Source organism: Alosa alosa, chromosome 2 (assembly GCF_017589495.1).
Source record: "Alosa alosa isolate M-15738 ecotype Scorff River chromosome 2, AALO_Geno_1.1, whole genome shotgun sequence".
Classification (NCBI taxonomy): domain Eukaryota; kingdom Metazoa; phylum Chordata; class Actinopteri; order Clupeiformes; family Clupeidae; genus Alosa; species Alosa alosa.
Genome location: NC_063190.1, coordinates 16095688 through 16114201, shown reverse-complemented (window position 1 = coordinate 16114201; position 18514 = coordinate 16095688). Strand labels below are relative to the sequence as shown.

At 43.8% G+C, this 18514-nt stretch overlaps 1 pseudogene; it reads left to right on the top strand.

The window, feature by feature from the left end:
* Positions 1 to 5745: 5745 nt before the first annotated feature.
* LOC125310390 lies at positions 5746 to 18173 on the top strand (annotated as a pseudogene).
* Positions 18174 to 18514: the final 341 nt, after the last annotated feature.

Sequence of the window (18514 nt, the reverse complement as noted above, 5' to 3'; positions counted from 1 at the left end):
TCTAAACGTCGGTGCCCCCCAGGGATGTGTACTGAGCCCACTTCTCTATTCCCTCTACGACTGTGCAGCCACCCACAGCTCTAACTCCATTGTGAAATTTGCTGATGACACAGTGGTTGTTGGCTTGATCTCTAACAGCAACGAGGCCGCCTACTTGGAAGAGGTGGATAGGCTGACATCATGGTGTAGGATCAACAATGTCTCTAAAACAAAAGAGATGGTGGTGGACTCCAGGAGAGAAAAGCAAAGGACCACTTACACCCCACTTAAGATCAATGGGACACCAGTGGAGAGTCACCAGCTACAAATACCTGGGTACCCATATCTCAGAGGACTTAACATGGTCAACTCATGCCATCAGTTTAGTGAAGAAGGCTAGACAGCACCTATATCATCTCAGGCAGCTGAGGAAATTTAAGATCTCCTCAGTATTGACAAAAACATTCTACACTGCTGCTCTTGAGTCTGTTCTGTCAGGCAATATCACTGCCTGGTATGGAAACTGCAGTGCACAGGACAGGAGGGCCCTCAGTAGGGTGATCCAATGTGCAGAGCGCATGACCAGGACTGCTCTGCCCTGTCTCCAGGATATCTATAACAACTGTTGCAGATCCAGGGCACAGCGCATTATGAAAGACATTCACCACCCCAACCACAACCTCTTGAAGTGGCTTCCATCTGGTAGGCGACTATATCTCAGCCAGAACTGAAAGACTGAGGAGGATTTTCTTTCTGCATGCAGTACGGTTGATCCAGGGCCAACCTTGCACTTTTTACATGATGTTTTAATTGGACAGTATGACAGTATGTTTTATGTTTCATGTTTTTATTTTCTATTTATTATATTGTCTTTATTCTGTCTCCCAGCACAGTTGGAGATGTTACATTTGACATTTCACTGCTGTTGTACATGTACAATCATGCATGTTACGAATAAACTAAACTTGAACTTAAGTGGCCTACCCCCTCTTCTCATCGGGAGCTGCAGCAGTTTCCAGGATTCGCAAACTTGTATTGGAAATTCATCTGAAACTATGGCTCTGTGGCTGCCCTGCTCTCTGCCCTCACCTCTTCTAAGCGGTCGTTTGTTTGGAACGATGAGGCGGAAGCAGCCTTTTCCCCACTGAAGGCCAGGTTTTCCACTGCACCTGTTTTGACCATCCTGGGAACCCCTCGGCTCAATTTGTGCTGGAAGTGGATTCGGACACAGGGGTGGGGGCGGTCTTACCGCAGTGTTCTCCTGCAGACGAGAAGATGAAACTTTGTGCTTTTTTTACACGCCGGTTGACGATGGCTGAAATGTACTACGGCATTGGAGATTGGGAGATCTTGGCTCCTGGAGGAATGGAGCCATTGGCATGAAGGGGCAGAGCCCCCGTTCATCGTATGGACGGACCATAAGAATCAGCTACGCGGTTTGACATTGAGGCCACCGTACTGCGGGCGATTGCTAGGGAATCTGGTCCAGGTAATGGGCCTAGCAATTGTCTGTTTGTTCCTCCTCATGCCCACTCTCGGGTGTTGCAGTGGGGTCACAGCTCCAAGTTGTCTTGCCATCCCGGAGCATGGTGCACGCTTGCCGCCATCAAGCAGCGCTTCTGATGGCCATCAATGGGGCAGGACGTTACCGCTTTTGTGCGACTGTCCAAGATCCCGTCTGCCAGGGAGGTGTCCCGTCTACCTGGAGGTGGCCTTGTGGTGTATGGTGGCTGGTGACGCTACGCGCTGGAGCCGGACACTACCAACACCGCGCACAACACTCTGCCATCAACATCAACCGGTTTCCTGCTCAGGAGGCGGAGGTGGCAGCTCTGTCCACATGAGCCTTCGTCCGTCGGTGCAGGAAAGTGCCACGTGACCTCAAATGCAAGTTTTTTTTTCCTTAAAGGGAAACTTTAGCCTGACGTAGCCATACTCAATTCTAGTCAGAGTATGAGTCTGATACTACTCCATTGGGACGTAATTATGGGGCGTGTTTCAACCGATACAGGGGGGGAATGCCTCTGCACTCAATTGGATAGACCTAACCAATCAGAGCAACAAAATAACTTACTGTGAGATGTAGGAAGAACACACGAACCATCCTTCTCCTCCACAAATGCCTTAACATTGTTTTCTGGTCTTTTGTAAAAGTTATTGTGCCGTTATTATCTCCTACAACACTCATTAGCGAAATCTAGGAGAGACGTAGTAGGGTAGGCTATTAGGAAAAAACTGATAGCCTATATCCCCTCCGTTTTTAAAAAAAATCTGTTGAACACTGATATGCTACAAACATGTTATAAACAGCTGGGAAAGGCTGTCGCAAATCCCTCGAACAGGTGGTCAATCAGAGATTTCAAACGAACGAGGGAACAACATGTCACAATGCAATGCAGTTTTCCCTTGATGAAAGTGAAACCATGAGTTTTCCCACATCTCAACTTTGGCCAAAGTTTTCAGAAATAATCGTTTTCAGTGATAAAACCTCATTCAAATAATATGCATTTTCCATATGGGGTCTGTCTCCTAGCCCCAGCGTTTTTGTTGCAAACATAATCAGCCTAAGCATGCTCATATGACGTGATAGACGAGGCGCTGTTGCTCATCTGTCCATCGTAAATCCCGATTTGATTGGTCCGCCAGATTTGGGGCGAGCATAGTTGCTCCACAATGGAGCAATGCCAGACCGAACTTCCCGACCTCAAATGTTGTGGGCGGGACTAAGTTCGACTGGCACCCAGGCTAGGGAAACTAGCTATAGCAGAATTAGCTATATTTCCCCCTCTGCTGGAGAAGTTGTGCATTATGCTATTTCAAACTGTGGGAAAAGGTAACAATAAAGCACATGGATTTGTTTACAAGCTAACGAAACGGTTAGCATAAGTTCGGCAGAACAATATGGATGTTACAAGGTAAGAAACACGATTTTAAACTGGGTTTCTTGTTTCTCACTTCTCTTACCGGGACGGCAGTCCCAATGTTGCAAGGTTGGTTTTCCGCCTGGGGACACTAGGGGGAGCAGGGAAAGTCACCATTTTCACGGAACAAGTCATTTAACCATCCAAATGATTTCTAGACGGATTTATTAAGTTGAAATAGTTGCCAAGTTCCCCTTTAATATAACAGCTTCAAAGTCATTTTTTAAAGGTAAATAAACTAGAGCTGTCAATCGATTAAAATTGCTGTGAAAGTATTTTAAATATTTAAATTCAAATAAATCATTGAATAATCAGCATTAGTGACATTAAAGTTCAAACTCTTTTATTATTATTTTCACTGTTCAAATAATGGCCATAATAATCTATGATATGACCTCATATGCTGAGGAAATAAATTCAAAAGTGCTTCGAGAAGAAGACATACAAGACATTTCCGGCCACAGATATAACCTAGGGGACACAATGAAAATAAATTAACACTCCCCTCAATGTCAACACTATTTCTTTGCATTGATGTGCGACTTTAGAGTTGACGAACTCCGGTGATATGCAAATTCCTTGCTGCAGACATTGCAGAAGACTTTATTTTAATCAACACTTTATTTTTATCAACACCATCAGGCTGTTTTTTAAAAGTAAATGTTCCTATCAATGATCTAGGCAGCACATTTTCTTCTCTCTCTTTCATGTTACAGTCTAATGGTTACTGACTAGGACGGCTCAGGGTCAAAGGTCATACGGAATCGATTAATCTGCGTTATTTTTTTAATCAGTTATTTTTTCTGAAATTAATTAATCGAAATTAATCAGTTATTTTGACAGCCCTAAAATAAACTTGTAGCCTAATAGGGAGAATTGTGCGCCCTCTGTAGCCCTTGTCTAGCCAACTACAGAGAACCAGCCTTGCACTTGCTTGCCAATGTCACAGACAATCACAAATTGCTTTATGGCAATCATGCAAAACCTTCTGAGCCTACGTCACTACGTACACTGGAGGCAAAACAAACCATCACCTCAGCTGGGAAGCTAAACGAACAATCATCTCTGGGAGCCTAAAGGTTATCATGGTGTCTGTCATGTTTTGTTATGAATGTCCCCCATGCACCCCGTAGTTTAATCTGGGCATGATGGGTAACCCGGATGCATTGTTTGATTATGCGAGAAGTTAAGTAAAGAGACACGTTCGAGCATACTCCTGCCTCCTGAGCCTTATTACCATTTTAAAGTTATGTAGAATATAACAAGTGGCGACGAGGATATCACTAATCTACGCGGCCGTTTATGTGACAACCACCGGGGTTTCTATTACGAGGGGAGGATGCTAGATTATGTTGTGTAATTCGTCTTCTGAGGAGGAAATATCCCGTGCTCCGGAGCCAGAGCAACCCAATGCTGAGCAGCTCACGGAGCCCAGTGCCAGTGCTAACACGAGCAGACCTGAAGTAAGAGAACCAACACCAATGATGGCGGCAGTTATCGGGTAATATTGGCCCTTTGATCGAAAATGTTGAACAATGGAGCTCATACTCCGAACGTTTTGATTACTTTGTCCAAGCCAACGGCATTGTTAATCCCAAAATTGTGCCCACTTTCCTAGCTGTGATGGGACCAAACACTTTCAACCTATTACGTGACTTGCTTCAACCCACAAAGCCTGGGGAAAAGACATAATGGCCGAAATAGTAAAAGTTTTGTCAGACCATTTTCACCAAAGCCATTATTAATCGCTGAGAGGTTCAGGTTTCATAAACGTGACCAAGAAGAAGGAGAGTCAGTGTCTTTGTTTGTGGCGCACTGAGAAAATTGCGAAGTTCGGTAACGTTCTAAACGACACATTGCGAGACAGGCTAGTGTCGCGGCCTCAAAGATGAAGCAGCACAGAAGAGGTTGCTTTCGCCACAAAAGAATTTAACATTGGACAAAGCCATCAGCATTAGTCTTTCTATGGAAATGGCATCAAAAGAAGCTCAACAGCTACACGCGCAACCACCAAAGTGCATGCAATGAGCAGCTCAGACAGAGCGAATACGCAGGGACCATGTTACCGTTGCGGCAGAATGGGTCACCTAGCAACAGCGTGCAGATGTAAGGATATGGATTGTCGCCATTGCGGGAAACGGGGGCACATAGAGCGGGCATGCCAAAGTAAAAGAAATGTTGGCAAAACGACCAGAAATGGGAATAATGACAAAATGTTTGAAAACAGGCAGGACTACAGGAAAGAAAAGAAAAAAAGACCTGTTCACACAGTAAGGCAAGATGAACGGTCTAGTGAGTCTGATGAAGAGTCGGAGATGAGCGCATATACTCTGAAAATAAATAAAGTGGATGCAGATGATGAGGGCTATTGGGCAAGACCCTGCTAGAAGGACACCCCGTAAAATGCAGATTGACACTGGATCCAAAGCATCCATTATCTCTAAAAAGGTGTACAAGAGTCACCTAGGGCACTTGGCTTTAAGGCCCTCAGACACCAAATTTAGAACTTACCTCGGTGAACCAGTGCCCATGGCTGGTATGATTGACGTCACTGTGCAAAGCGACAACAAAGTGGGGACACTCCCCCTCTATGTGGCTAAGGGAAACTGTCCCTCCATCTTAGGCGGGTCTGGTTAGAGAACCTGAAACTAAATTGGCAAACCGTGAAAATGCTGTCCCCAAGCTCCAGTGAGCTAACGGCTGTTTTACAGAGGCATCAAGACGTTTTCAAAAGTGAGCTAGGCCTCATGAAAGACATCACTGTTAGGCTTAGTCTCAAATCAGATGCGAGGCCAACATTTCTTAAAGCCAGATCTGTACCGTATGCCATGCCACTCGAAGGTGGATGCTGAACTGGAGGCCCTCGTCACCAGTGGCGCAGTTGGAGCCAGTTGCTATCAGTGAGTGGGCTCGCCTATTGTTCCTGTGGCTAAAAGAAACGGAGACATCCCGTATCTGTGGCGATTTCAAGGTGACGCTGAATCCGGTGCTCGCTCCTGAACAATATCCTCTCCCACACATCGATGATCTCTTTGCTGGACTGAGTCATGGCCAGAAGTTTAGCAAAATAGATCTAAATCAGGCCTATTTGCAGATGAGTGTCGAAGAAGAGTCCCGTGAATTTCTCACTATAACAACACAAAAAGGCCTGTTCAGATACTGTCGGCTTCCTTTCGGCATCACATCAGCCCCTGGCCATTTTCAGCACGCTATGGACCAAATCCTCCGCGGTCTCCCTGGCGTACAATGCTACCTCGACGACATCCTTTGCACTGGAGCCACTGATGGGGAACACTTGCGCAACCTCGATGCAGTCCTCCAGCGGTTACAGGACTACGGCCTTAGAGTGCGTAAGGACAAATGCGAATTTTTCAAGCCCTCAGTCGAATATCTGGGGCATGTTATCGATGCATATGGGGATTGCACACTGCCCCATCCAAGAGCCGCGCCATTGCTGACGCACCACCACCCCAAAGTGTGGCTCAGTTACGCTCGTTCCTTGGGTTACTAAACTACTATGGCCGGTTTATACCCAACTTAGCAACCATACTGAAGCCCTTGCACAGCCTTCTCTGTAAAGGAAAAGCCTGGCACTGGAGTGACGCATGTCAGAAGGCCTTTCAGCAGGCTAAGGATACATTGTTGAAGTCGGGGGCACTCACACACTTTGACCTCTCTCTGCCCATACAACTCGCTTGTGACGCTTCTCCCTATGGAGTGGGAGCGGTCATTTCTCACATACTGCCTAACGGGGAAGAGAGACCTATTGCCTTTGCATCACGAACATTGAACAAAGCGGAGGCTAATTATGCACAGATAGAGAGAGAAGCTCTGAGCATTGTCTTTGGAGTCCCGGCGTTTCCACCAATATCTGTATGGGCGGCGGTTCACTCTTTTACTGATCACAGGCCCCTCACAACAATCCTGGGGCCCCATTCAGGCATACCGTCATTGGCAGCGAGCCGAATGCAGCGTTGGGCCATGCTGTTATCGGCCCATTCGTATGAGATCAAATATCGCAAAGCAGACCGCCATCAAAATGCGGACGGGCTATCCAGGCTTCCACTACCTGTTATCAAACCGGAAACCAACAGTGAAGAGGTCTTCTACTTCAGCCAGGTGGAGGGTGCGCCTGTCACAGCTGCACAGGTGAAACGGGCAACGCGCACTGATCCTGTGCTGGTGGGGGTCATGGATATGGTGACAAAGGGCCATTCCATCAGTGATGTTCTAGGTTTTCAGCCTTACCTGTCAAGGAGAACGGAACTGACAATACAGTCGGGATGTTTGCTGTGGGGGAGGAGGGTGGTCATTCCACCAACACTACGCAAGACTGTTCTGCAACAATTACATGCAGGCCATAGTGGGATTGTGCACATGAAAGAATTGGCAAGGAGTTTCTTTTGGTGGCCAGGAGTGGACAGAGAAATAGAGAGTGTAGCAAAGAGTTGCCACGCATGCCAGAGGGCCCGGAACATTCCCCACTTAGCGCCACTGCACCCCTGGGAGTTCCCAGAAGAACCATGGCAGCGGGTACACGTGGACTTTGCGGGACCGGTGGAAGGGCAGATGCTACTGGTTGTCGTGGATGCCCATAGCAAATGGCCAGAGGTGGCAGTCATGAAATCCACCACAGCAGTCAAAACAATTGAGAAGATTGGTGAAATGTTCAGCCGTTTCGGATGCCCTATGCAGTTGGTTTCTGACAATGGGCCCCAGCTGGTGTCAGAATTAATGTCTGCTTTCTTGCAAGTGAATGGTGTGCAGCACATCAAATCGGCACCTTTTCATCCGGCTACCAATGGCTTAGCCGAAAGGTTTGTCCAAACCGTAAAACACGCGCTGAAGACCTCTGAGGGGCAGGGGTAATTTCATCAGAGGCTGCATCGATTTCTGTTAAATTACAGAAATACTCCCCATGCAACCACCAGGGCCTCTCCGGCATCCCTGATGTTCAAGAGGGACCTACGGACTCACTTTGACCTGCTAAAGCCCGCTGCTGTGAAAGACACTGTTCAGAAACAACAAGAGAAGCAGGTACAGCAACGCAAACAGACCAAGGAGAGGAAGTTCTCTTCTGGTGACCACGTGCTAGCTAGAAACTACAGTGCTGGTCCACAATGGGTGCCAGCGACCAGATGTCATGTTTTGTTATGAATGTCCCCCATGCACCCCGTAGTTTAATCTGGGCATGATGGGTAACCCGGATGCATTGTTTGATTATGCGAGAAGTTAAGTAAAGAGACACGTTCGAGCATACTCCTGCCTCTTGAGCCTTATTACCATTTTAAAGTTATGTAGAATATAACAGTGTCTGGTGCCAGAACCGAAAAAGTCATCGGTTAAATTTGAAATAAGTAGGCTACAGTTTCCAGTGAGAACGTAGTTGTTCGTTTGACTCGCAATAACCCAAGCCTGGTATCGGAACGTCACATATTACCAATCGTCCCGTATTTCCAACCTCTTTACGTGTATAGTGTCACTTAATATTCATTTCTATACAAACCAAGACGGCGGATTTCTAAAGAAACGCAAGCACCCACACCATAAGTGTATCTAAATTAGCTATGTACCAAAAATTACATTTTACCGTGAGCGTGGTAAACAAAATTGGATTTATTAGGCAGTAAAAACCCCGGTAAGAAACAAACTAAATTTTGTTCAAATCTACACACCTATGGCTACTGAAAAATGTGAGGTTCATTTATCAAATGTTATTTTGAAGTATTAAAAAACATCGTTGTTTTAGAATTTTCGAACGTAATGGTTGGTAATTAGCACGTTTGCGATACATCTTTGCCTTGTGACATTGGCGCTGGCTTGGTAAAATGTCGGTTCGGGCAACACAAAACTCATCCGATACGTCATTGTAGGCCTATTGGTCCAAGTCTTGGACATGACCAGGAGATAGTTATATGCATTCAATGATTTATACACCCTCAGCTTCTCCTTACTGTAGACGCTCGGTTTTTCAATAATGTCCGGCCATTCAACTGATGGCAAACCTGTCACTCTTCTTTCCAATCACTGAGGGTATAGGGGTCTGTCAGGATGGTCCCATCTGATAATGTAAGTTTTTTCAAATAATCCTCCCGATCACATACACTGATTGTATGTTCATATTGTGTTATATCGTTACCCATTTTAGCCTACTCAGTTGGAGGATGTTCAGGTATGCATCTGTAACGGTAACCAGCTGGTATGTAGTTGTGCAGTATGTACATTGTTTCTTGAGGTCACCGAATATTGTCGGAAACCCCCCCCCCCAAAAACAATCGATTTTACCTAGCTTGAGTTGCTGGTTCCAACAGCTAAAGAAGCCAGGTAGCTACAGCACTACACTCATGAAAGCATGAACATGGGGGTTCACGGACATGCCCCCAGAGTGTAGCGCTGTAGCTGCCTAACTGTAGAATATATTTGTAATAGTAAAATATTTGTAAATGTAGGATGATCTGTTACAAATAATTTCTACAGTTTCAAATTGCGATACAGACATACAAAACATTATTTTCTATATTATTACATATCAAATATTTATATTTTACTACCACACAGGCACATAAAAAGTAAATGAGTTCTTGATGGCAAGACTTCATGTACAGTATGTACCCATGAAAAGGAGGGTCATGTATTCCTTTAAACTGCAGTAGGTGTTAACATCTGTAGAGGGCATTATGCGTCATCAAGCCCCATAAAGGTTCCTGTAATCTTCATTGTCACTTGTACAACTCGTGTTACAGTAAGTAGCATATTGATTTTAAATCTAAATTTATAACAGAAGGACATGATATGCTGTTGGTGCAGTAACCTTTAAAGAATATTTGCCACTGACTTGTCAGCCTTCCTCGTGATTCTTTTTTTTTTTTTTTTTTTTTTGGGCAGCCGTGGCCCACTGGTTAGCGCTTCGGACTTGTAACCGGAGGGTTGCTGGTTCGTACCCCGACCGGTAGGAACAGCTGAAGTGCCCTTGAGCAAGGCACCTAACCCCTCACTGCTTCCCGAGCACCGCTGTTGTAGTAGGCAGCTCACTGCGCCGGGATTAGTGTGTGCTTCACCTCACTGTGTGTTCACGTTGTGCTGAGTGTGTTTAACTAATTCACGGATTGGGATAAATGCAGAGACCAAATTTCCCTCACGGGATCAAAAGAGTATAAACTTATACTTAACCTATCAGGGCCGGTGAGGCCAGGTGAGTTGCTGTGGAACCAAAAGCAGACTCGGGGAGCAGAGAGTATATTTAGTGGGTTTTAATGACAGAACACAGGAATCGGCAGCCAGGCAGAGTGACTTGACAAAACAGTGCAAACTCAAAAAATCCAAAAAACGGCAGAGGTACAGGCCAGTTTCAGTCAAAATCCAAAGTGGCAAGACAGGCAGAGTTCGGTACACAGGTTGGCAGGCAAAAATACAGGCAGCAGTACAGGCAAGGTTCAGTCAAAAATCCAAGGTGGCAAAAACAGGCAGAGTTCGGTACACAGGTTGGCAGGCAAAAATACAGGCAGCAGTACAGGCAAGGTTCAGTCAAAAATCCAAGGTGGCAAAAACAGGCAGAGTTCGGTACACAAGTAGGCCAAGAAAAACACAGGCAGATGAATCAAAGGGGCTAGGCGAGACTCACATGGTTAAACAGGCATAGGTTGGCAACAAAAGAATGCAAGGTCCAAGCAAAGGTTTCCAAAGGGTTGAGTCCAATTCACAAGTCCAAAAACCAGGCTTAGGTTATCATAATTGAGAATCCACTGCGAAAGACGTGACAATCTGGCAAAGAGTGTTTCTCCTGGCACTGCTTAAATGCTATGGCTGACAGGAGAGTGGCAACAGGTGTGACAGTGCAAGCACTGATGATTGGGCAGCTCCCCTGTCAGTCAACTAGGAGCCAGGACAGAGGGAAAACCTGAAATGGAGTCCAGGGACAGCAGAGGCATGACAGATCACAGACTAAGTGGGGATTCTGGACCGGACTGTGACATAACCACACAATCAAATTCACATTAGATACCCAGATGTGTAAATGCATAACAGAAGTTTTACTTTAATGATAATGTAGTTTGTGTTTGTACTTGTTGGCTAGCCTGGGAATACCCATACAAACCTTTGCCAAATTTGGGATTTGCTCTGGAGGTCAAGAGGCCATTGACGCCCATTTCCAATGTTCCTAAAACCCGGACATTACAAACACTAATCTGGCATGGATGTGTATTTTCTTTGGAATTGAGTAAACAACCTTTGTTTACAAGATTGCTGCACCTCTGAAATGATTTGGTAAGAGTTTAATGTACCAATTTAAGTTTAATTTCACTGCTAGTTACGCCCCTGCTGACAATGAACCCTTTCCAGACCCACTCAATTGAGAAGGGTCTGGTGTCAACGAGGCTACTTTTTGGCACCAATTCAAACTCTGATCATGTAAGTATTACCATTAAAGTTGGAAAACAAGATTTTATCATTGCTCCTTCATGTTAATGAGTTAAGTAAGCAGGTGGTAGAGGCACATATAGGTGTTCATTTTACGACATTTTGCAACAGAGCAAATTAGCAAAGTTAGGTGGGGATCACATTAGCCAACGGCAAGCAGCAGGTTTCCAATTGTTCTCTATGGTTCGGCAGCGGAACGGTGGCAACGCTGGCGTAACGCTAGCGTTGAACAAGCTGACCATTGAACTTGGTTCAACTTTCAAAGCGCAATGCGAGCGTATTCAATTGACAAACTGTTTGTGTTGCTTAGGTCCAAGATAAAACTTATTATGGTCTGAGCGTTGTGTTACGTTTGCCACTGCCACTTGCTGCTGGCTAATGTGATCCCCGCCTTAAGTTGCGCTTTGAAAGTTGAACCAAGTTTAACGCTCAGCTCACCGTTCCGCTGCCGAACCATAGAGAACAATAGGAAACCTGCCGCTTGCCACTGGTTAATGTGATCCCCGCCTAAAGATATGAAAAGACACAAGTCTGTTGAAACCTGTTTGTAAAACATTTTGCTCTTCAGAACCTTTCGGTATATCCGTTTATCAGGGTGTACTGTGGGAGGGAAAATCTCCTGTGCTATATCCTCTGTGTCCTTCCCGTGGATGCCACTGTGTTGTAGCCTAGCACTAGCTGTCAGTTGTTTCTTTGTATAAAGATGCCACTAATCCCAGCAAATTTTAAGTGTATAAATTAGCAAATAGCTACTCCCTGACTAAATGATTTGTGAATATTTAAAGCCAACAGAAAATACTGCTATGTTAATGGTGGGAATTGGTGGTCAAATCAAAAGATTGTAATGCACAATTGTCAATCTGGGGAAGGCACATTCAACAGCAGAGGACAACAAACGATAAACAGCACGAGATGTTGCTGTGTTTATGCAGGTCATGTTCTCCTATGTGGTCCTGCAGAAAGACGTATTGCCATCAGACAGTGAGCCTTATAGAAAACAGTGGCCAAATTGTGTCTTTCATAAGATTAATGCATAAATTAGCTAATAAACTAATGTCTTATTAGTTAATTTATAATTTTTATTTCGACCTATGGATATCATGAGAGAAGTGGTGCATTATCAGTTGGCTTCAATAATCCCTGTAGTTTTCTCAATACTGCTCTTGAGTGTGTGCAGTTCTCTGGAATAGGCATACTTCATGTCACCTTATAGGTGACTATAAGGGACCTCTGCTTATGGACATAATCTATTACAGTCCAGATAAGATGGTATTTGACATGGCATTCAGGCATAGGGTGCACATTAAAACAGAACTCTGAAGCAAACCCATACCGTCTCCCTTTCCCCTGCTGTCCTCATTTGTCACTAATGAGCTGAAGGGACATTGAAGTGCCCTTTCTCCAGTGGCAGGCCTCTCTGATCTGCCCAGTGATAGCCATGGGTAGCCACAATCTCCTTTAGAGGCCCTCCAAGAGCATATTGCCGTTATGTATTATACTATGAAATAGAACAAATGCTATTACATGTACGCTAATTTGGCCCTTCAGATACAAGAGATACAAATGAAAGCAAATATTTCATCCAAGCTATCTCAATGGTTTAAAGCAATGTTCTTAAAATTAAACACTTAGTCTAAAAATACTGCTACATTGTGGACATTATTAGCTCACAATAACATGCAGCAACTTCATCTTCACCACATAGGCTACTACATGATTTTAACATAGTGGAGGCTAAACGCACCTTGCATCTTTTAACATTTAAACATAAGTCCACACTGTATTATATATACACTGTAGTATGTAAACTCTTTTGATCCCGTGAGGGAAATTTGGTCTCTGCATTTATCCCAATCCGTGAATTAGTGAAACACACTCAGCACACAGTGAAGTGAAGCACACACTAATCCCGGCGCAGTATAGCTGCCTGCAACAATAGCGGCGCTCGGGGAGCAGTGAGGTGTTAGGTGCCTTGCTCAAGGGCACTTCAGCCGTGCCTACTGGTCGGGGTTTGAACCGGCAACCCTCCGGTTACAAGTCCGAAGTGCTAACCAGGCACGGCTGCCCCCCCCAGTAGGCCACGACTGCCCCCCATATGTACACTCATCAACACTCTAGGAACCATTTACTGTAATACCACTGGTATTGTTAAAAACATTGGACAATAACCTCCACCATCATCAAACATATTCTGAATGTCTTTTTAAAAAATCCGATACTGCATGATGCAGTCCACCTTATTGTGATCACATAGTTTACCCACTTCTTATTTACCGCACCCTTGCCTATGACAAAACAAACCTCATAGACTTTCTCTGTCTGCACTGTGAGCTGAGGTTAGATATTTAAAGTGGAATGAAAAAAACAACAACAACCAAGGCGCATTAACTGTACACCCTACCAAATCTTTTGTGAGCTTTCTATGGTGAATTAGCCTTTTCCCCACACAGCCTTGTAGGCCCAGTGCTAACCACCAGATGGCAGCATTATGTTAGAATTAATGGACACAATCATACTGAGAGAAATTTTGGAGTTGGTTAATTTGTGTTGAATGCCTCATGTATTCAACTTTTTCAGTACATACAAACAGAATGATAGTAAAAGATTAAAGGAAAGGCAGAACACCGTAGTCTACCACTACTATACTGATGGATACTATGTATCAATAAAAATAAACATCAGTAGTGCATATCATGTATACATACAGTACAAAATGAAAATGAATCAGTTTTGATGTATTATTTGGCAAAAGGGGATTGAGAAATACCCAGAATACAATGCACTTGCACTTCCACGCTGTAGTTCTTACATCATTTATAGCAGGGGTATCCAACAGGTAGCTTGCGAGCTACCAGTAGCTCCCCACCTGTTTCGGAGTAGCTCTCAAAGGAAAATGTTTGCGAATTTGATAACAAAGTCACTTGGTAAACCTGATAAAATTCCTATCAAATCAAATTCACAATCTGCAAAGACAGCAGGTAAAGAAATTGAAAATGTATTCAGCTGTTTTGGGTGGAAATCAGCTATGTGAATACATATTACTATAGCCAATAAACATAGCTCTCGGCCATGTTCATTTTGTCAAAGTAGCTTTTGGAGAAAAAATGGATGGAGACTCCTGATTTATAGTTTAAGATTAACTTCCCGTTTTCTGCCATAAAGACAGATAGACTAACATACTGCCTTTTGCAGTTAGTGCCACAGGGCTGATGGAAATAGGGAGATAATTTGTTTAGCATCAGATATCCTGTCTCGGAAGTAGCTGCATCATGCCTATTCAATTAGGCTGCTTCAAAGCAGTTCCATTGATCAGCATCATTTTGTTCATTTAGATTCATCTTCACCAGCAGGAAGCCATTATGCTTGGTCAAGACAAAATGTTGGCCTCTCTGGCCAAGACAAAACTTGGCTTCATATTAAATCCCCTTGCAAGTGATGAATTGTTAATGGGCAATTTCATGTAATCATTCACATCATAACATACCATCACATTTTATTGGCATTATGGATGTTACAAAAACGTAATTTGCCCTAATGAATTTTACAGTGGAAACAGTTAAATATTTGGTTCTAGTCTATTGTGTGGTGTGCCTTTGTGTCAGGTACAAGTGTATATGTGATCACAACTGTATGAGATCAAATGTGTGATCTTTAACCTCACAGGGGCAATATTTTTTTTTTTGGTAAAAAAAACCCCTTCTATTTATGACTGTGATCACCTCAAGGAGGAAATGGCTGCAGTCATTAACGGTAGAGCATGCATCAGAGGTCATTTTTCACTGATGGCCACCATTACACAATATTTACAAATACTATATCTCTCTGAATTTGCTGGCTATGCTGTTCACTGGTAATCTGATGGCTTTTATAGATGTGCAGGCCCTTCAAAGCATTAGAGGCAGTTCATAGAGACACAAATCAACATGGGCTTCCTCTCTCTATTAGGAGTCTGTGATGGATGCATGGATGGATGAGAAACAGTCATCAGGACCCTTATCATCTGCTGTGGGCTCAAACAACTCCTTTCAAATACATTTATATGAGCAACAACTCTTACCTTTTGATCATGTTTACTGATTCCCTAGCCTTAGTGGTAATATATGTCACGGTACTGTGGATTAACATTGCAAACACAGAGAAGTGAAATCCCTCACTTAAATAGCACACCACCTCCTCAAATGTGTCATTTTGAGTTGTTTCAGTCTGGATAGTCCAGTTTCATTTCCTAGATATGTGTATATATTCAGATGTAATAGGCAGCATTCCCAAGCAGGGACATTTTTGTTCAGGCTTCCTTTTCTCATCTGGCAGTAAGTCTGTAGACAGCGTTCTTTGTTTGACCTAATTCAATTTGGGCTTGGAGTCATTTCCTGTAGGGGTGGACCTTGAGGGGTGAGGAAGAGGGTGACAAAGAGACAGATGGAGAGAGTGTCTCATGTTCTTACATGTATGTGTTTGCTCCCTATCTATTACATTTCAGTTTACTGTTAAGTCTAATATTGGTATTCACTTTTCAAGCATCTCTACCTGTCTTTGAAATTGTCCACTAACACCTATGCTCTGGAAAAATATTCAACCCCTGAATCATTGCATGGCTTCATTAGTCTTGCCACCAACAGTCTCTGTCTAATTCGTCATAGTAACCATGACAGGTTGGTTATGGTTATATCTGATTGGTTCCCCAGAAGTGGAAGGTATTTCCTGAGAAATCAGAGCATCTTCAGAACATGTTGGTCTTAGCCTGAGACAGCGATGAACGTTACAATCACTATTAATGGGTAAGGATTACACCCTCAGTGTTGCCAGGGATGTCCATCACAGCAGTTCTATAGTAAAATCACATGACTCACTTTGCCACAAATGGTCAATTGTCAGATTTAGTTTCATGGATTCGTAGGTAACCACACTGTTTTGGGGATAGATGTTTAAAGGACTTGTAGTAGTAGTGGCAGTTGAAAGGTGAAGCAGCTGTGGACCATATCTAGCCTGTTGAGGAGTGAATTCTTTTCCTGGCTCCTTCTAGAATTCTACGCAAACGTTCTATAGTTTCAGTGTTCTTTATAAAGTCGATGGGAAAAAACCCTGTCGCATTATAGCAAAGAGCATTGAAGTAACTCTCGGATTGCGAACGTTCTAATCACATATTTGTGACTACCAGAGAGGGTTAAAGCTAGTAATCAAGGATCTTTGACTGTACTCCTCAACATGCTAGTGGCTTGTCTGTCTTGTCTGTGAGGTCAGTTCAGTCAAAATGGCTATGTGTCAACACCCACTCCAAGCGTTGACCCACTTCCAGTCCCAGCCATGCCTCCTGTTACTCGACATTAGTGGAGGTCTCAATGATTTAACTTTCAGCAAACTCTTTAATGGAGCAGTGTTGTCTTAAAGTTGTCCTATACATGCAGTCACATGGCACTCTTCCAATTGATTTGAGTTGTATTAAATACAGTGGCTACACGTAGTAGAACGTGGTATTACAATAGAGCCGGCCTGGCACTAGTTGGTTTGCATGCTAACTTCAGGATATCTGGACTACACAGAGCATAGGCATTATTGACACTGTGTCAAATCAGTTGTTCGACCGCTATTTCTAGGTCATTGTTCAATGTTTTAAACAAAAAAACAAACCTCCATGTACCTATAAGACCAGACCAGAGTATCATGTTTCTGTACGATCTGGGACAAACACATCTGCACACGGATCAAAGTTGACCTGGTTGCTTGCCACGTTTACACGCATGGGCATGTTCGCGTAGCCACAACATTGGCTGTCAGAGTTGAGCGTGTTGCTGTGAAAGCACATTGTGAGTGGGTGGCTGAATCGCAGGTGCTGGGGGTGGTGGATGACAGCAGGACTGACTGAGTGCAAGCATGTGGAGGGAGCCTAACTGTGTGGGCCTTTTTTCTTGGAGAGCTCGGCCACCACCATAACAGCCCTCTTGGTTACGCCCTCACAGGCCTGGCTGAGGCAACACTCACCTCGGAGCGGAGATGGAGAGATATGTCACTGAGCCAAAGCAAGGCTCTTTCTGATGTGTTCCAGTGATCGTGGTGCATGCATGCATCTGAAAAAAAAACTATTTTTCTTTATTTTCCAAGAAAGTCCCTCTGGCATCATCCCAGATGTTGTGCATTACAGCAGGGCTGGGACCACTGTGTGCTGCAGCAAAAGTATTGTGTGAGTAAGAACTGCTTACACTCCCACTGGCACAGTACCGTGAATGTCATAAAGATGTTCAGTCTACTATTCTTTTACTTTCATTTTGAAGCTAGGGAAATACATTGCTTTGAATACTCAGATCTGATATCTAATTTTATTTGTGAGTAATGTAATTATAAGTGTAATAGAACACCTCTATATTAATGAAGAACAATTTCTTATTGTTGTCCAACTCCATTACTTTACTGATATTATATCATGGTATAAATTTGCCCTGAAGGTGGCAATATTGTAACAACATCAGATCCACTTTACATTTTTATACACAGCATAATTCTCGGATTTGCTGAAATAAATACAAATGTGCATTTAGGACCATTCCCCCACACACACGCACTCACATGCAAACACAGATATGCAGGCTCATGAATGTTTTTAGTAATTTTCAGTTCTATAGGTAAAGATGTTCACAAGTGTAGGTGCTGCTCGACTATTTCTTTATTTTCTGTTATCTTCCACCTCATCTACAGAAAACTGCATCTAAGTCATGTGTAATCATTTATCATCAGGTCAAAAAGACCAGAGGGGCGCTGAGTCACAGAGCTCTGGACTCAGGAGCAAAGCTGTCCTGTGTGATCATGTATCAGATGGCTCGGTTATTAGCCATCTTCACTGTGTCTCCAGATCCGTTTTGATCTGGAGTGGGTGTCAGCGGTAAATGCCAGAGGTCACTAAGACCTTGCCTTCCTGCATAGCTTACTGTGACTGTCTGGCATGTAGTGGTTTCAGCATCACCACGGAACAGTGCGAATGCAATTGTTCATGCAAGAATATGTGTTACAGTATATTCACAATTCTTGCCAATATGGTATTTAATTGTTGGTTTGCAGACAGTATGTTTTGTATGAATGTTCAGTGCAGCTGGGTTGGTGTGCTTCCATTTCTTCCTGACAGTCAGCAGTTCTCTGACTGATGAAAAAGTGACACTATGTGGTCTGTGGTCTACTGGTCCAGCAATGCCTCAGCAAATAACAAC